Source organism: Pteropus medius, unplaced genomic scaffold, assembly GCF_902729225.1.
Source record: "Pteropus medius unplaced genomic scaffold, Ma_sr-lr_union100, whole genome shotgun sequence".
NCBI lineage: Eukaryota > Metazoa > Chordata > Mammalia > Chiroptera > Pteropodidae > Pteropus > Pteropus medius.
Window position 1 is genome coordinate 30,310,959 of NW_024347791.1, and position 17,471 is coordinate 30,328,429.

Below are 17,471 nucleotides of genomic sequence, written 5' to 3' on the forward strand. Positions count from 1 at the left end.
TTCAGGTAGCTAGAGTTGGGGGGAAGGGAGCTTCATCTCTGAACACTGTGGCCAAGACCCAACTCCAGCATGGTGGGTAGGAGATTCTGCTCAGTGGCAATACTCTGCACAGAACCAACAATGTGAGGTGAAAAAATGGCGAAACAGAAAAGCCAATTAGCCTTGGGGCTGGCTTGGCCCAGGAAAAGATATCTGGAAATTTTTAAAGCAGCATAGGAAATGTCAAATGAAAGCTCAGACTTATCTTCTGGGCCATTTTCTCTGCACTAATTACAGACTTTACATGGTATTGTGTCATAAATTAATAATGACCAATGGAATGTCATGAGGAGAGGAGGCACAAGGGAACTAGACTAGAACTGGTCATGGCCACCCTTCAGTTAAAGCTAATAGGCCTAATGTAAAAGTTCCACATCAACCTCATGGGAGGAAATTTTACCAGCTTGGAAGTGGATAATGAAAACTCTAGTGAGAGTTAGGCTGACATTGATGCTGTCCAATATCATCAAGTAGCTGATGAGGATGAGGATGCTACATTGTTCCTTGAGGATAGATAGAAATGAGCCAAATAATGACAACATGTGTGAGAGAGGCAATTAAAGGATGCAGAGAGCATGACAATTAAATCTCTATATCTGATGAGGAGAATAGTGCAAATGAACTACTTAACATGGCTAAGCCAAAATATGCCAAAAATGTATTCAGTACAAAAGATGTAAAATAGATGCCTAGTGATCAGAGTATGGGACCAGAGACTTCTATGACTCTATGACTTCTATGACTCTACAGAGAGCAAGCATTTTTACAGTGAGCTACAATGTAAGGAAAAAAGGCAAAAAAGCAAGCCTAAAGGCATAGTCTTTAAGGTGTTTGACATCTAAACAGCACTATATCATGGGAGTATAAAGAGAAAGAGGTTCAACAGAGAGAATTTTAATATAGGAATTTTTAAAAGAGTTATTGAAGGACTGAACAATCAAAAAGAGATACTGAGCTAACAGAGATAGTAAGTGAAGAAAGCACTGATCACCCTTAGAATGTGAGGAACAAAAGAAGAGGATGGAGTTATCAGAATACTAGAGAAGAGGTCTTGAGAAGCTTTGACTCAGGTCTATTAGGAGTGAGAGCCCCTGACTACAGCTGGTATCTCAAGAGTTCAAAGGATTTGCCCTGATAACCTGGATGAGAGAGTGCTACCAGACTGTTGCTAGTTTCTCCAAAGAAATGCCATGAGGTCGTTTCTGAGAAAATGGAAGAAAGCAAGAAACTAGAACCAACAGCTATTTAAAACTTTAGAAGCTACTGCTGAGATGAGGCTAACAGGAACAGTAGACACCTGTAAGAAGCAAGTGCCTTCTCTCTCCAACTACCTTTCAGATCTTTTAGTGTCCTCCATTGGCAGAACTAACAGGAAAATAGGTGGCAAAGGAGAAATATAATTTTTAGTGCCCCTGGCATCAACAGAACTGAAATATAGTAGTTAAGAACTGTCACCACAAACTTATAACTTTGAACCTGAGAGCCAGAGTACATCAAAAGGATTTATTAGAAGAGGCTTAAAGTACTGTAATTTCAGTTCGTACTCTTAAGAAAAAAGGACATTTTTGATGCCTTCCTTATATATTTATGCATCTGAAAGATACTATAATAATCAAAGCCTTTCTCATTCTGTTTACTTATAAAATGCAATAAACTCAGCTATTTTTCTTAATACGATAGAGAGTAAGACATAGTATTCACAGTTTAGCTAATTCAAAAGTTTCATCATTCCCTAGCCTCAATTATCTCTTTTTTCATACTTTTTTACCAAAGATAGTGATGAGCAGCAAAATGGGTCATTAATGGACTAAGAAGAATTCAAATGTGGGAGAGGAGAGAAAATAAAAACAATGTGAATAATCTAGAACAGGATAACTGACCTTTGAATAATTAACTCAATTCTATGAAAGCATCCTAGGGATCCCTAGGAATCTCTATTTTTATGGCAATACATTAAGATGACTATTAATTCCCATAGGGGATTAAGCGCAAAACAGCTACAATTGTTACAGCGGTTGTAAAGAGGCCTAATGAAAAGATGAGCATTATTTTCAAAAACAGAAAGAAGATATGCAATGGGTGTCCCTTTTTCCAATTTGTGCATCTTCATGTTCATTAAAAAGTAGTTACAATGTATTGCTTAACATGTCACGAGTTAGAACATAAATGCATACACACAAATCATGTTAAGAAATATAGTGCAGACACACGTAGAAAAAATTAAGTAAAGTATTGTAAAGCACATTAAAATTTCTTGCATTGGTGTTAAGTGTCACACACAGTATATCTTGTGAATTGTGCATAATTGTTGGTTTGGGGTATTCACATAAGAAATAGAGTTAACTCTTCTTTTAGCTAGTCATTGTCCAAAAATACTGCATAACAAACCCACAAGAAATTCAGACACTTGAAACAAAATTGATTTATGAATCTGTAGGTTGACTGTTTTAGTTAATTGAGGGTAGGTTGAGCTGGTGGTTCTTCTTCCCCGTGCAGCTGCTGGAGTTCATTTGCTTCAGACAGCAGTTCTGTGGGTCAGCTGGAATGGCTCTTTTTCACATGTCTTCCACCTTCCCTTTACCAGCAGTCCTCCTGAAGCATGTTTTATTTAAGGCAATGACAGAGTTGCAAAGGAACGAGTGGAAAACCATGAGACCTTTTAAAACTCAGTATCACTCCCATCAAAGTGTCTTTGGCGAAAGCCGTTAGTCAAGTGACAGGAAATTACTCCAGCCCATGATAAGCCATGGTGAACATGTGAGTTCTAGGGGGTGGAGAGGTGAAAACTTGGGACCAATTGTTCAATCTACAGCAAGTTTGATCTTTATTTCAAACAAAAGTCCTCATGCCCTATATGCAAGGGGAATCCTCATTTATTGAGGCATTTAATCTGCCAGAATTTTACGATGAGGGTAACAGCAGAATGTGTCTTTCCTGAAGACAGAAATAAGACTTAAGTTAAAAAAAAAAAAAATCAACTTGCCTTAACAGAAAAAAAAAATACACTAAAATTTAGGGCAAATCATCAAGATGAATAAAGAAAACCTTTATTGTATTGACTAAACATCATGATAAGGAAAATTATGTTGAGTAGATGCAAAGGCTATAGCAGACACACACTGGGCCTCTGTTCATTAGGAAAAGGCTCTCCCTCTAGGTGGAGACAAGTCACATCAAAATTTGGTGAGTGGGTCATGGACTGGATTTCAGCTCCCATCTGCTCTCAGTCAGGTCATTGTTTAGGTAAAAAGTAGCCCTTATGGAAGAAAGAAAGCAAAGAATTGCCTCAAGAATTTTACTAATTTTATTGATATGTCTTTTTGTGTTGCTATATCTTATAATTTTTATTGATTCACCTTAATAATTCTTTGAAGTAGTTGCCATTCTTTCCTTTCTTCCTTTCTGCCTTCCTGCCTTTCTTTCACAAATATGTACTGAATTTCTCCTGTATGCTGAGTATGTTCCAGACAGGTAAGATAAAGCAAAAAAGAACAAACAAAATTCCTGCCCTCAGAGGCATTATAATGTAGCATGAGAAGCAGATGATGAACATTAAACATAACAAATTTGTGAATTATATAGAGTAATAGAAGATCATAAGAGCTGTACAAAAGATAGAGAGAGAGGAAGAGAGGAAGAGAGAGAGAGAGAGAGAGAGAAGGGGAGAGAAGAAGAAAAGGACAAAATCATTTCAAGAGGTAATAACCAGAGCAAATACCCTTTGAAATAACAGTGGATTTTTTGTTTGTTTGTTTCATTTTTAATTTGTATGGAAGAAGATTTTGTTATTATTACACTAGCTTGAACATACTTTTCCCATCGTATATTCATAGTTGACACTATGTAGGGAGAAGTGAACGCTTCCTAATTTACTCACACCTCAATTCTAATTGACTGCATAAGGCTATTCTTTCTAATATCTAGATACTAATCCTGAGAGAAAATTGAGCCAGAAGACGAATCCCGGTAAAACATAAAATAAATATATACTCTTATATTAAGTAATCTAGGTTCATTATTTTCTACGTAATAACAAGTGTGGCTAAATCAAGTGAAAGGTTGACAAAATTTTACAGGAGATTGTTAAAATAAATGTAACTGTAGTATAATCTATATCATACTTTACATAGTTCATTTAACAATTTTACCATTTTTAAAATTTAGTATGTTATGCCCATTGAATTAAACTTAAGATAAATTTATTTATAACATTTTGTGTTTGCCATAGTGCTTAATAAATAGTTTTAAATTCTAGAAAACCTTTCCCTTGGCTATGAATTAATCTATAGAGCATTCAAAATGGTCGAATGCGCAAGTTGGGAAAATGAGCACATTTGTTACAGTAACAACCCTTTAATGAATTATGGTACTGTTCTTGAAAGTTGTTTATTTAAAAATGGTTCTTGTAAGTGGTCCAGTTTTCTGGTTAAAAAGAATTATTAAACCAAAAACTAAAACTAAACTAAAGTACAGGTAATTGCCTAATCTTTGTGTTTTTACCATATCAGGATAAATACATTGAAAAGCTTGGATTATAATCATGCTACTGCAATAGTTAATTCTTGGCTTTTTGAACTCTTAACCCTCTAAATTATTTTTAACAGTTCAAGAACACTCCTATTGTGCTACTTGTGAAACACATAGCATTATGTTCATGAGAATCTTTTAAAAATTATTTGGGAGCTACATAATTTTAGAACCATGAAATTATAATATTGCTCTCTTTTCCCTTGATTTGGTACATTGCTTAACATTGCATACAGTAAAAGAATTTTCCATCCTTAATCCTCGTTGATTGCTATAACTTGGTTGATAATGAATTCTGAGAAGAGTAATACATTTGTCTCACTTTAAATACCTTAGGTTGGCTTATGTGCAAATGCAATGGCCAGATTCCTATGTGTAATTGAAATGGAATGAAATGGAATTGAATCCATCTCCAGTGAGTTAATACTTCTCTACTTCCTATGTTGAAATTGTTGGCAACGTCTAGGTTGCTGAAAACACACCAATAAAAAGTTGGGAGATGAGAAACTTTTAATAGGATTTTTTTTAATCTTGAATTTTAATCTCTATATATGCAGATATTTTAAACACTTAGCCTGGCACCTATATAAGTTGAATAAATGTTAGTTGCATGACTTCATATATATGTATGTATGTAAACCCTTATTTTTTTTTTATTATAACAAATGAAGACTGTGTTCCCTGTTTGCAGCATACACAATAGGGGTCAGCAAACATTTTTTTAAGAAGTCGAGATAATAAATATTCTAGGCTTGAAGGCCATAAAGTCTCTGTCACAAATAATTGGCTCTGCTGTTGTAGCACGAAATTAATAAACACAAATAACACATAAATGAATGGGGGTAGCTCTGTTCTACTGAAATTTTATTTACAGAAACTGCCGGTAGACAGGATTTAGCCCATGGGCTATAATTTAGCCCTTGATATAGACAATTTAAAATTGCACATGCAAGTTGAACTACAGAAGTGTTCACGAAATATAGAGTAAGCCCAAGGGAATTTTGTTGAAGATATTCAAAATGCACACATAGTGTTTCTGAAAATTTATAGGTTATTTCCAACTCATTTAAAGAAATTTATTGTCCAAAATTTTATATATTCCATAGTACTTAAATAATGTAGGGTTTAAAATATAAAATAAGAAATGTTTTTAACTGTCTATATCATACAAAACACATGAATGCAACTAGGTATAGATATTTATACTAACAACTGAAAGGCAAGTCCACAAATGGAACTCATTAAAGTTAAATCCTCTCTCAATCTATGACTGACTTATTCATTTTATTAAATTATTAATTATATTTATAAAATTAGAAATACATTAGCTTCATTTTTTTGATTTCTGAAATGCAAAGACTACTACCATAAAAACTTTCAGTGAAGGAAGGGGAAAACCTAAAAAAAAAATGTTGGTTTCGGTTTCTAAAGCAGAGAGGTCATTTCTAATTTTTTTTTTTTTTTAGTGTGACCTTTCAGAGTATTTTGATACTGTCTTAAAGGCAGGTTAATGTCAACAAAATTCTCCAATATAGTAAACGAATAATGTTCAACTTAAATGTCTGAGAGAAAAATATCATAGAATTGACATTGCTGCTGAAAGCCTATAAGAATCAAATATATTTATATTTATTTATTTATAAAACATTTTATAATCAAATTGCTCTCTAAATGCTTAATAATATTTCCGCTAATGGCTTTCCTCTCCTAGAATCCTGCCTCAGTCATTTGATTTCTTTCTTGTATCTCCAGTGCATTTTGGCTCTTCCTAGTCTTTCTCAGATGTCATTCAGTGAGTTAGAACCATTTGGCAGGCATCCATACATACCCATAACAAAGAGCAGTAATTTCTCTTAAGTTCTGTGTGTTAAAGATAGAATTGTCATCCCTGTGTTGGACAAGGTGAATTTGCAAGGCTTACGAGGGTAACTCTTAATGAATATGTTTATTTTTCATAACATAAACTGTGGAGACAACTATAAACACAATCACTGACCACTTCGAAAAACACCGTGCTCTAAGTAGTATCCTATCTAACTTACACTTAACAAATCTTTGAATAGCTAATTTATGACTTAATCTATTCTACTTCCATGTTTTATTGCCTCTAGTTAAAGCAGAAAACTTCTTTTCTCAGATGGTGAAAATGAAAAATAGATTTGCAAGAGTAAGGTACACTTGGGAGTGCAAACCAAAGTCAGATCATGGAAGAATATCTTTGATCCTAATTCCCTGAATCACATACAGGTGTCGGACCTTCTTAAACTCTGCTGATATTAACTAGGCGAGACAAGAGGTGACTTGTATGCCCAGCCCTCTGCTGTCCCAGACCTTTTTCTACAGCAGTTCTTCAGCCTGTCACAGAATGTAAAAAATCCTGAGAGAGCAATGGCATAAGCACTCCTTGTGCTTTATGCATAACGGAGACAACTAGAAATGATGAGTTTATTTTGCAAATTTAATTTAGAAGGCTTTTACACTGCGTGCACACATCCTTTCCTGAAAGTCACAGGCAAGGTATTTGATTTCTTTCAGCTTCAAATAAAACAGTTTCTGCCGAAACACAGTTGAGAAATGTAGATGTGTAAGAATCAAACCACGTTAGAGAAAATGCCAGCATTGAGTTCATCATCTATGGAAGTAGTTTAGACTTGCAGAGTGTTACATGTATGAATAAAAACTCATCCAGCCCTATCTTTAACCATATTTTTCCCTGCACATAAATAATATTGCCAGGATGTAAAAAATTAAAATATGACTACTTTAATATAACATAATACTTAAAATCACGGGATTTGTTATTTTAAAAAATAAGAACTGGATTTAAATCCCTGTTCTAACACTTACTAACTTTGTGTTCTTCATAATTTACTTAATTATAAGCCTCAAATTCTACATCATGGAAAATGGAGTAATAAATGTACCTACCTCATACAGTTATTATGGAAATTAGATAAAATATGTATATAAAGCTGAATATCCAAAATCTCATACACACCATATACTGATTCCTAAAAGCTTCTTGGATTAAGGCAGGTAGAAATGAGTTTATTAAAAATCATCTCCTGACCACCCATCTAGCCCAATCAGATTGATCCTTCAGCAATACCAAACATTTTATTAAATAATGAAAGAATACATGTCTGTCCGTTTAGAACAGAGCAAACTATTAGTCCACATCTCCTAAGACTGTTTGAAAATAAATTCTTTCTAATTTCTTACTATATATTTCCACTTAAGAATCAATCAGAAAAAAAAAAAAAGGTTAGGGTTAGGACTGGGAAAGGTAGTCATTATTGGATCGACTATTCGTTGGCAAGTGTGGAATTAAAACATAACCAGTTCATTCAAACAGGAAAAAAAAAAAATGCCTCAAGATTTTAAACCAAAACATAGAGGAAACATACATACATTTTACTTTTCCTTCTTACAAAAAGAAGAAATGTCTTTTAAAAAACGTTCTGTAAAGAATTTAACATACTCAAACTGATGTCTGATCTCCCCTTAAGAAATGACTTCTTCAATGTTCAGTAGGTATTAGTATTATTCACTATTAACATCTGCCTATCCCTGTAAATTTTACCAGATAATGTGATAAGAAATTCAACTGGCCTCTTAAGTAAAGATATTTAATTTTGATCTGAGGGATTTATTTCATACAAACAATAGTGTGTATTGAACATTTGCTTTTACTACCTTCTGTTGAGCTTGTATGAATTAATTACAGAACTACTGTACATTACTACAGAAGTCTCTAAAATACACAGTATAAATCATTGGTAATTTTTTTTTTAAGTACTTATGGTTTTAGAATCACTTTTATCTCATTTCTCCCTACTCTTTAGCTCTGGAATTTTCTGACTCCTTGATATAAAAGAACCACATTGTTGTTATTCCAAAGAGAAATGAAAGAGGAAAGAACAACCACAATAATAAGAAGTATGGTAATGCTTGTTAAGAAAAAAATATTCAATGACACTTGCTAGAGCAGAGTAAGGAAGACTTTATTCAAGGAGAGATGGGATGTGGAGAACAGTGTAGAGATTACTACAATGGAGTCTCTCAGTGAGGGAGAAAGATGGGACTCAACTTCAAATATAGCCTGGGCAAATGTAACTATACAGCCAAGGAGCAAGATGGGGGCCATTGCGTGAAAAATTACTAAGAGAAAATATCAGAAGAAAGGAGAATTCTGGTTAAACCAACCTAACAGGACTCTTGCTGAAGGTAAGCCAGGATGATGAGACATCACCTGGAGGGTGATAGAGAATGAAGAACCCTATTAGATATGTAGAGTGATCAGATATGGAGGATAGGAGATTCTGGTTAAGTGAAATAAGCAGGGTTCTCACTAAAATTGGACAATGCTGAGATAATCATGGAAATCTGAAAGTCAGGTCTGGTTGAAAAAGAGCTCAAAGAAGACTGAGTTGAGTTTGGTCAGTGAGAGAATCTTTGTCATGCTAAAGACAGAAATAATTTTTATTCCCTCTGAGAAGCTACCACATCAGCCTTATAAAAACAATTTTATATGACTCAAAAACTTTAGAGATATCTTTATAATCTTACCATTCCACTCATGTAAATTCCTTCATCTATTATATACCAAGGGCCTATCAGACAGAACACTAAGATGGGGTTGCCAGTAGTGACAGTACCATGACTCACTCAGGTCCGAAGTTTGATTGGCTTGAAATACCCTCCTCTCCCAAGCTAATTCATCTGAATTTAAGATTCAAGTTAGATGTTACTTTTTCTTTAAAGACATACTTCTTCCTTCTCTGCTCCCCTGTAATATTTTATGCAAACGTGTAGAATAACATTTATGACAGTTTCATCATTGGTCCTTGACTAGTGTCCCCGGAGAATAAAAACTCCTTGATAACTAAATGAGGTATTATTCACAGTGTCTGACCCATAGTGGACACTCAATTCACGTTTATGAATAGATGAATTAATGAGTGAGTTAAGAAGCACCAATGACAAGACATACCCCTGTAGTATAAATATAAGAGAAATACACATTCATGGACATTACTACTTTCCTTTAGGAGCTTTTCATCTTTTTACAATTTTATTTTAAAAGATTGTCTTTGGGAAGAAACTTTGAGCATTTATCAACTTCATGATAACTGTAAAATCAATAATCAATATTTTCAGAGCACCCATAAAAATGAGCTTTACAAAAGAGAAAAGAAAAAAATTAAGGATGACCCATCATGAAAGAGAAACTGGAAGAAAATGAGTTCTGCTCTACCTGAGTTGATGGCCATACATGTCACCCAACAGTTTCCCTTTCCTCCAAGAAAGGCTCTCCTCTGATCGTTGTGAGTACTAAAGGCATGATAGCCTAAAGGTTAACTGATGATCTTAACACAACATGCACAAGAGCATTGTTGGGCCTTTACTCCTAAGGCTTTTACCCATGTACACAGTAAACAGTTACGTTTGGTTTCTTGCGTTTTATTTTATTATATTGTTCTAATATCATGTGTCCTTTTATTTTATTATATTATTCTAATATCATTTATTTGTTTTTATTCCCAGGCTCCAATCCCCATCCTCTTCCCTTTTTTAAAGGGAGGGCGGTTCTATTTTGAATATAATTTAGGATAAGACTCAGCTCTCCGATTTATGAAAAAGGACATAAATTCAAAAACCTGAATATATATCCCTTTATATTCAATAAGTGATTGTGTGCAGCTGCTGTTTCTGGGAAATAAATAAATAAATAAATAAATAAATAAATAAATAAATACCAAACAAACAAAAAAACAGTGCAAGGAAAAATGAATGGATCATAAACAGCAATCACTTTTTCTTCAGCAAATCCATCAGATTGTCTTCGATCTCCTCCTCACTCAGCTCATCTAAACTATTTTTTCAGCAGTGACCACCACGACTCGGAGCCCATCGGTAGACACTATGGCATTCAATGGCAGACAACACCACCATGTCAAGATTCTGGCAGGTGCCCCAGCATTCCCAGTGGAGTGGCCTGAGAATATAACTTTGGTACCTGCTTTGGCTAGCTTGTCTACGATCTACCGCTGAATGGTCTTGGTGAGGTTGAAGTAGCCATCGTTCTCATTGATGCTTTGGAGGAACAGAGGGATATGCTGAAAGACGCTGCGTGCTGGCACTTCTGCCCCTCGCGATGCTCAACTGCTGGTTCATCCGTTGGTCCTGAGCCTACTGTTCAAGTCAGGGCACATGGAAACATTGTGCAGGAACTGGGAGTCGAGAACGAGGTACAGAACTCCCCTGACTCAGAAGCTGAAATAGTCATCTCCCCAAGTCTGCTGGAACTCGGCGATGGTCTCAGGGTACAAAGAATCTGGGTTTAGGGTTCAGCTCTTTGATGTCCTGAACAGTCCCGGAAATTCATTTTAATCCCTCTATTTCATATTCAAATTCTAAATTAGGAGAATACCCAACTTGTCTTTAGGTTATCACTAAGTCTCCATTAGAAATAATACTAAATATAAGAAATATTAATCTTAAAAATCTATAGTCTGATAATTCTTGATAAAATACATTTTCAAAAATTAATCAAGTTATTAATTTCTAAAACGTTCACCAAGCCATCTACATGAATGTAACTTGATAGAAAGTATAAAACTTTCTCTCTTTCTACCTCAAGGAGTGTCCATTCTTACTTTATAGTGTTCCTGTGAGTTGCAAAATTGTAAATCGACTTCTTTTCTAAGGTCAACCCAGATTTGCTTTCTACTATCACTATATTCTAGATAATAACTTATGAAGGTTAGATTTTATTTTTATGGAATAGTCACATATTTTTTGCCTCGTTTACCATCTTGTTTAATGACTCTGAATACACCTCACAATTTATGTGACAGTATTGGCTGCTTGACCTGAGCATCTGTTCTCCAAGTGCTTCACCACGTGCCCTGATTCTGTGTGAGACAGTGATAAATTCCATCTGAGATACAAGGGACGATAGGAGATGTAAAAATATATATTTTCTTCTGTTCTCACTTTCTTCTGCAAAGTCTTTCATTCTATTTCTGAGTTGAGTTGATTGATTCTGAACTAGTTTAAACTCAAGGTCTAGAGCAACAAGCTGAGAAAAAAAAATGATAGAGATATATTTAAAAAGTGCCTTGGTTTTATCTTCTGATTCATTCAATAGAAAAGCTCTTTTATGGATAAAAGTTCCTTTTTGTAAGCTGTAGTACTCTCGGTTACTACCGGAGTAAAGCATTACAAAAGAGGAGAAAATGTGAAATGCCAACAATTTAACACACATTAAATGTAAAAGAGAAAGTGAGTCCTGAACAAGAATGTTTTTTATTTGTGATGTTTCTATTCTCTTTCTTTGTGATGTTTTTATTCTCTTTCTTTCTTTCTCTCTCTCTCACTCTCTGTCACTCTCTCTCTCTCTCTCTCTCACTCTCTGTCAATCTCTCTCTCTCTCTCTCTATGTGTATGTGCGTGTGTGTGTTGCTTATTACTTCAGTAAGTGAGGTATAAAGCTTTAGCTGTGTGCAATGAGTACATAATAGATAAATGTAGAATTTTTTTTTAAATTAACTTTGAATAAAGGTAGCAAAAAGCTAAATTTTCCTGCCTATTTATGTAATCAGAGTACATAGCACTACTCTTAAGTGAAATGACTGGCTGGCTGGTAAAAGGTTAAGAATTTCCTCAAAATATCTCCCTTACCTGCCAGATGCCTTGGTCCTCATCAAGAAGTTTCCTGCCTTTCCTTTGAGGCTTTAATTCTAACATAAATAAAACTCTCACCTAGGAAGGGTAAAATACTAAGTTATGAGGCATTTTCAATTCAATATTTACGTTTCTGAGGAGGCACTCAGGCCATGGAATTCCTTTGAGAACATTTCACATAGTAATGGGGACTCTTGTTGAAAGACAAAATTTTCAATCCATCAAATGTTTTTGATGTAGTGGCCTATTATGTTTGTAGAGAGTATGTGGTAAGAAGTTAAAATAGTCTTTAGGCTCTTTGTATACTCCTAGTTTATATACTAAAGTGACAGGATATGATTTATTTATTTTTTTTATTCTAAAGTACATTTTTTATCAATAAAGGACCTACTCAATCTTTATCTAATTTATTGCTACCCAATATAAAAGAAAATGCCTTGATTTATGTATTTGAAGGATGTTCTATTTATCTATATTTTTCTCTTTTTTATGATTATTTACACTGATGTCAGATGTCATGGAACTCAAGTGCTCAAAGTACATGAAATGTCACTATTATTTAGTTCACTTATTGCCCCAATATATGGATATAGAATTTTAACACTTTTGATGTCAGTGACTTCCTGTACTTGAAAAGGCTTCCTACTTAAACATTTCACTTTAGACAGCACAGCACCCACCACCATCACACATACTTCCTTCTCCTGAGATTGAAATCTCTTACCTCTTAATAAAAATCCATGATAAGACTTTTAGAACAATGATTCTTGGAGACTAGATGAAATAGTGTTTCATTCATTCATTCATTCATTCATTTAATAAATAATTTTTGTCTATTATTCATATTGTAATTGCCAAGGATCTTTTAAGAGATATTACTTATCACAGATTCTAATACTATACATTCTTTCCACCTAAACTGGATTAATCCCCAGCCAGTCTCTACTCCCTTACCCTTCTTTACTTTTTCTTCATGTTATTTATCACCACTTGAAATTATATAATAATTTATTTTTGTATTGTTTGTCTCTCTACACTAGAATATAAGCTCCATGAAGGTGGTGAATTTGTTTCATTCACTGCTTTATCTTCAGTACCTAGAACTATACTTAAGAACTTGGTAGGTACTCAGTACTAGTTAAGTGAATGGCCCAATCAATTAATTAATGAGTCTCAGTTTCAAATACTACCCAGTTGTTTACCATGCCCTACAGGAAGCCTAGGTTACAAATGGGATTGTGCATTAGGTCTCAGGTCTAATAGGACTGAATGAAGGTCCAGAACCAGTGGTAGAGACCTACAGTCACTGAAGTTAAATACCTATTTAGATTTTTTTGGCAGTCATTAAACTCTTTTACTTCATCGAGATGCAATTATTTTATTGATATTCGATAAATAACCCATTGTTCTTAACTAGCTTATAGCTAGTGATTTAAAGGTGAACCTTCTCTTCGCCTATTATCAAGTACCTTAGCATATTTACATCTCTATGTGTTGACACCTAAATTAAAAGGAAAAGGTGTATCATTATAAAGGCTATTTCATAAAGCAACAGCGTTTTAGAGACCCATTAAAATACAAAGCCATGCAAAGAGCTTTTTAATCATTTAAAAAGAAAAAAGGTGTGCATATGAATTTCCAACAAATCCTTGACTACAAGGATGTGCAACCATGACTGTGGGAGCAATAATTGAAATGCTTTACAGCATTCTTAGAACACCTCCCAGTTTAGCTCTCTGTAGAGGTCCATAATGTATAATGAGAAAATAGGGAATACAGCAGTCAAAGGGAAAAGGATGTTTTCAAGTAAAATGAGACATTTTATAGATAGAGGGTATTATCTACATAATTGGGTAGGATGCAATAAATGTTTTAAACAGTTCATTTTGATCATTATTGTCAGTTTTGTTTTGTTTTGTTTTCTAAAAAAGACAAACTACAGATTTAAAGCAAAATATGCTTTGGTTTAGAACTGGCTTTAAATTTTAGAAATGTGCTTGGAAATTGTTTTGAAATACAGAAAGGACTACCATAACATGTATACTAATCCAGGTAGAGTAAGTATAATTGCAGAGCTCTATGAGCATCAAGAAGTTTTCTCCTCATTTCCATCTCATTTCCTGCCAAAACCTAACTAACAAGGGAGGAGGGGAAGTAAAGCGCTAAATGCAATGGTTAAAAAGAAGGAAACATTTTAAATTAAGTGTTGCATCAAATGGTCTTGCTAAAACATGAATAAGTGATTTCTAAGATGTGAAAACTTTCCTATAGTATTATAACAAAACTTTTAGTGTGGTTAATACAAATACACAGAAATATATCAGTTTCTATTGTTTGTAATTCGGTGAAGCAGCAACATCTTACAGAAAGCATTGAAGTGGGCATTGAAAAGCTGAATTCTAACACTACACAACTTTTTCTTCTAATCATTTCACATGTTTGTGCTTCAGTGTCTCTTTTTTGTTTAAGGTAGAGAAGAAAACCTTTTCTAGGAGGAATCAAGATATACCAAAAGAACAAAGGTACAGCACTGATAGTTTACATGTTGTTGATCAGACATAGCCAATATAAATAAATTATCCTTGATATGTAGTGCAAAAAAATAATGAAAATTTAATCTTTAAAAAAATCAATCTTGGACCTTCCGTTTAGTCAAGTATAAAATGCACAGCAATAATACAAGCAAATTTAGTGAATAGTCCAACAAATTTAAGTCTATTCCACATAGTAAATATGTAATGAAAGAGAAATAGACATATTTATTCTTTTACTAATGACTCCTTGCCAAGTGTAGAATATGGCATTAATTTGTAGCATGAATTGAAAATGTTAGAGAAAGAAAAAAACTAACTTTTGGTGAGTGCCAATCATACACATGCTGATGTATAATTTATTTATGTTAAGTTGCTTGAACTTCATATTAATCCTATGAGTCAAGTGAGAAAGTGAAGGTTGAATTGTACTTTTACTCAGTGACATGCAGCTAATAAGTTACAGAACCAACATTTTGAACCCATATCTGCCTGCCTCTAAAGTCTTAGCTCTCTCTACCACATTTCTGTAGTCTTTTCAAAGGAGTCCATAAACTTCACATTTTCTCAGAAGTTTTGTTCCTGAGCAAAGGAACAGCTTTCTATTTTCTCAGTGTTCCTTTCCCACTGTGGAGTCCTACTCATATAATAAAGCTTGAATTAGCCTCATGTTTTCATTTCCAGATCCTACAGTGTAATATTACACCCAGGACTGTCCTCAAGCATTGTTGCTTGGCTTGTTCCCAGTCATTTCTCATAATTTGCATCAGAGAGCCCTGCCATAAATCCCTCTAGGGTTTTTTAAGTGGTAAATTTATTAATTTCTAATAAATAAATTCTTACTAAATTATTTGTAAGGTGATAGCTTAATTGAATATGACTCTTAGGATCTTTCACATTTTAAAAGGGGATTCTGGAGATTCATTCATTTTTTCTTTCATTGCTACTTTGAATAAATACGTATTGAGTATTTACTTGCTACTTGCAAACACCAGTTGTGGAAAACTGAAAAATGAATACAACACACATATTCTCTTGCTCTCTAAAAGACAGCAGTCTGGTCTAGTCGAAGAGATTATGATTCTAAGTAAACTAAATACTACTATAGCACAGCACACAGGTTCTGAAAATACAGACCTCTCAGGAGTAGCATCAGTAACCTTGGAACTTTTTAAAACACAAGTTTTCTGGCCCTACTCCATACTTAGCTGAATCAAGAACTTTGGTCCTGGGGCCTAGCAATCTGCATCTTACAAGCTTCCAGTGATTCTGATGCAAACTGAAGTTCAAGACCATTGGTGTAGTGTTTACATGTAGGTGCTATATCCAGACTAAACTGGGTTAAATTTTTGCTCTATCACTTCTGATTATATGGCTCTGGGCAAGCTACCTGAAATCTATGTGTCTGTTGTCTTCTTTGTAGAATGAGGGTGATGGTAATGATTGTACTTACTTGTTGTAAGGATTAAGTTAGTTAATATATGTTAAACACTGGAGCAATGCCTGACACAGAATAAGCACTCAGTAAATGTGCTTTGGTTTTGTTATAAGGCATAAATGACTTTTGAAAATCCTCTTTTGTTTTAAGATTTAAATAACTCTTGATGGTTTTCAATAAATGATAGTATTCTTACTCAATCTCAAGCCCAAATAGTAGTGGAAACATTTCCAGGTTTTCTTTACAACAGAGTTGTTCAACTTATTCATGTGATGAAAAATATCTGCTAAGTAGGTTTTTTTTTCCTGCAGCCATTCTGCATTTTCAAATCACACAGCAAATTCTGACGTAATATTTTCTTGAAATTGCTCTGGCAATTCACCTTTTAGTTCCAATACTATTGGAACTCTACTCAGCTACAAAATTTCACTATATAATAGGATATTTACATGCTCTTTGTCCAGATTTTCACAGTTTAAAATTTTTTGTCAAATGAACTGATCTTTGTTTAATAAAGTTAACCATTTTTTAGCATTAAAAAAAAGAAAAGCAAATGACTCTTGAAATTATTCATAATACTCATTAAAAACGTAAAGCTTATTACTTACTAATTAAAAGACTTTTATTTGGAAGGTCAAGTTTTGTTTTTTTAAAACAATGGAGAATGTAAAGTTTCAACAAAAGACATGGTTGCTTAAGATGGAAATATTCAATAAATGAATATTTTATTGTCGTTTTCAGTAAAGACCTGCTAACCATTTTTAGCCACAATGTGCAGATAAACACTTCACTTTTTTCTTAGGACTGAAATTGACTAGTAATTAACTCTACCTCTAGATGTGATATTATTTGTTTAATGTTTGATTAATAATATGTGAGAACTTTTTCACTGAAAGAATGAAACTTTTTGGGAAAGACATCTAGGCCTTCAAGCTGAGGAAAGAGCGAAGATAGAGAATATACAAAATGGAGTCATTTTATCTAAGCTGCTAGAATTATCAACATTATGAAGTTTAAAGCATGAGGAAAGACTCTATTCTTGTTCTAATTAGTCTGAGAACTTAAACATTTTTTAAAAATTTTCCAGTTCTGCATCAATACCTAGATATGCATCCGGACTTCCAGATAACTCTCTGATTACTCCCTGAAGGACTCATATATACATCTACCTGACATCCATTATCCAGACCACTGGAAGTCACCAGATCTCCCGGCATCCATTTTCTGGACCACCTGGCATCCATCAT

The 17,471-nt window shown here is 34.0% G+C and overlaps 1 pseudogene; it reads right to left on the reverse strand.

The window, feature by feature from the left end:
- Positions 1-10,377: 10,377 nt before the first annotated feature.
- On the reverse strand, positions 10,378-17,471 carry LOC120615152 (serine/threonine-protein phosphatase CPPED1-like; annotated as a pseudogene).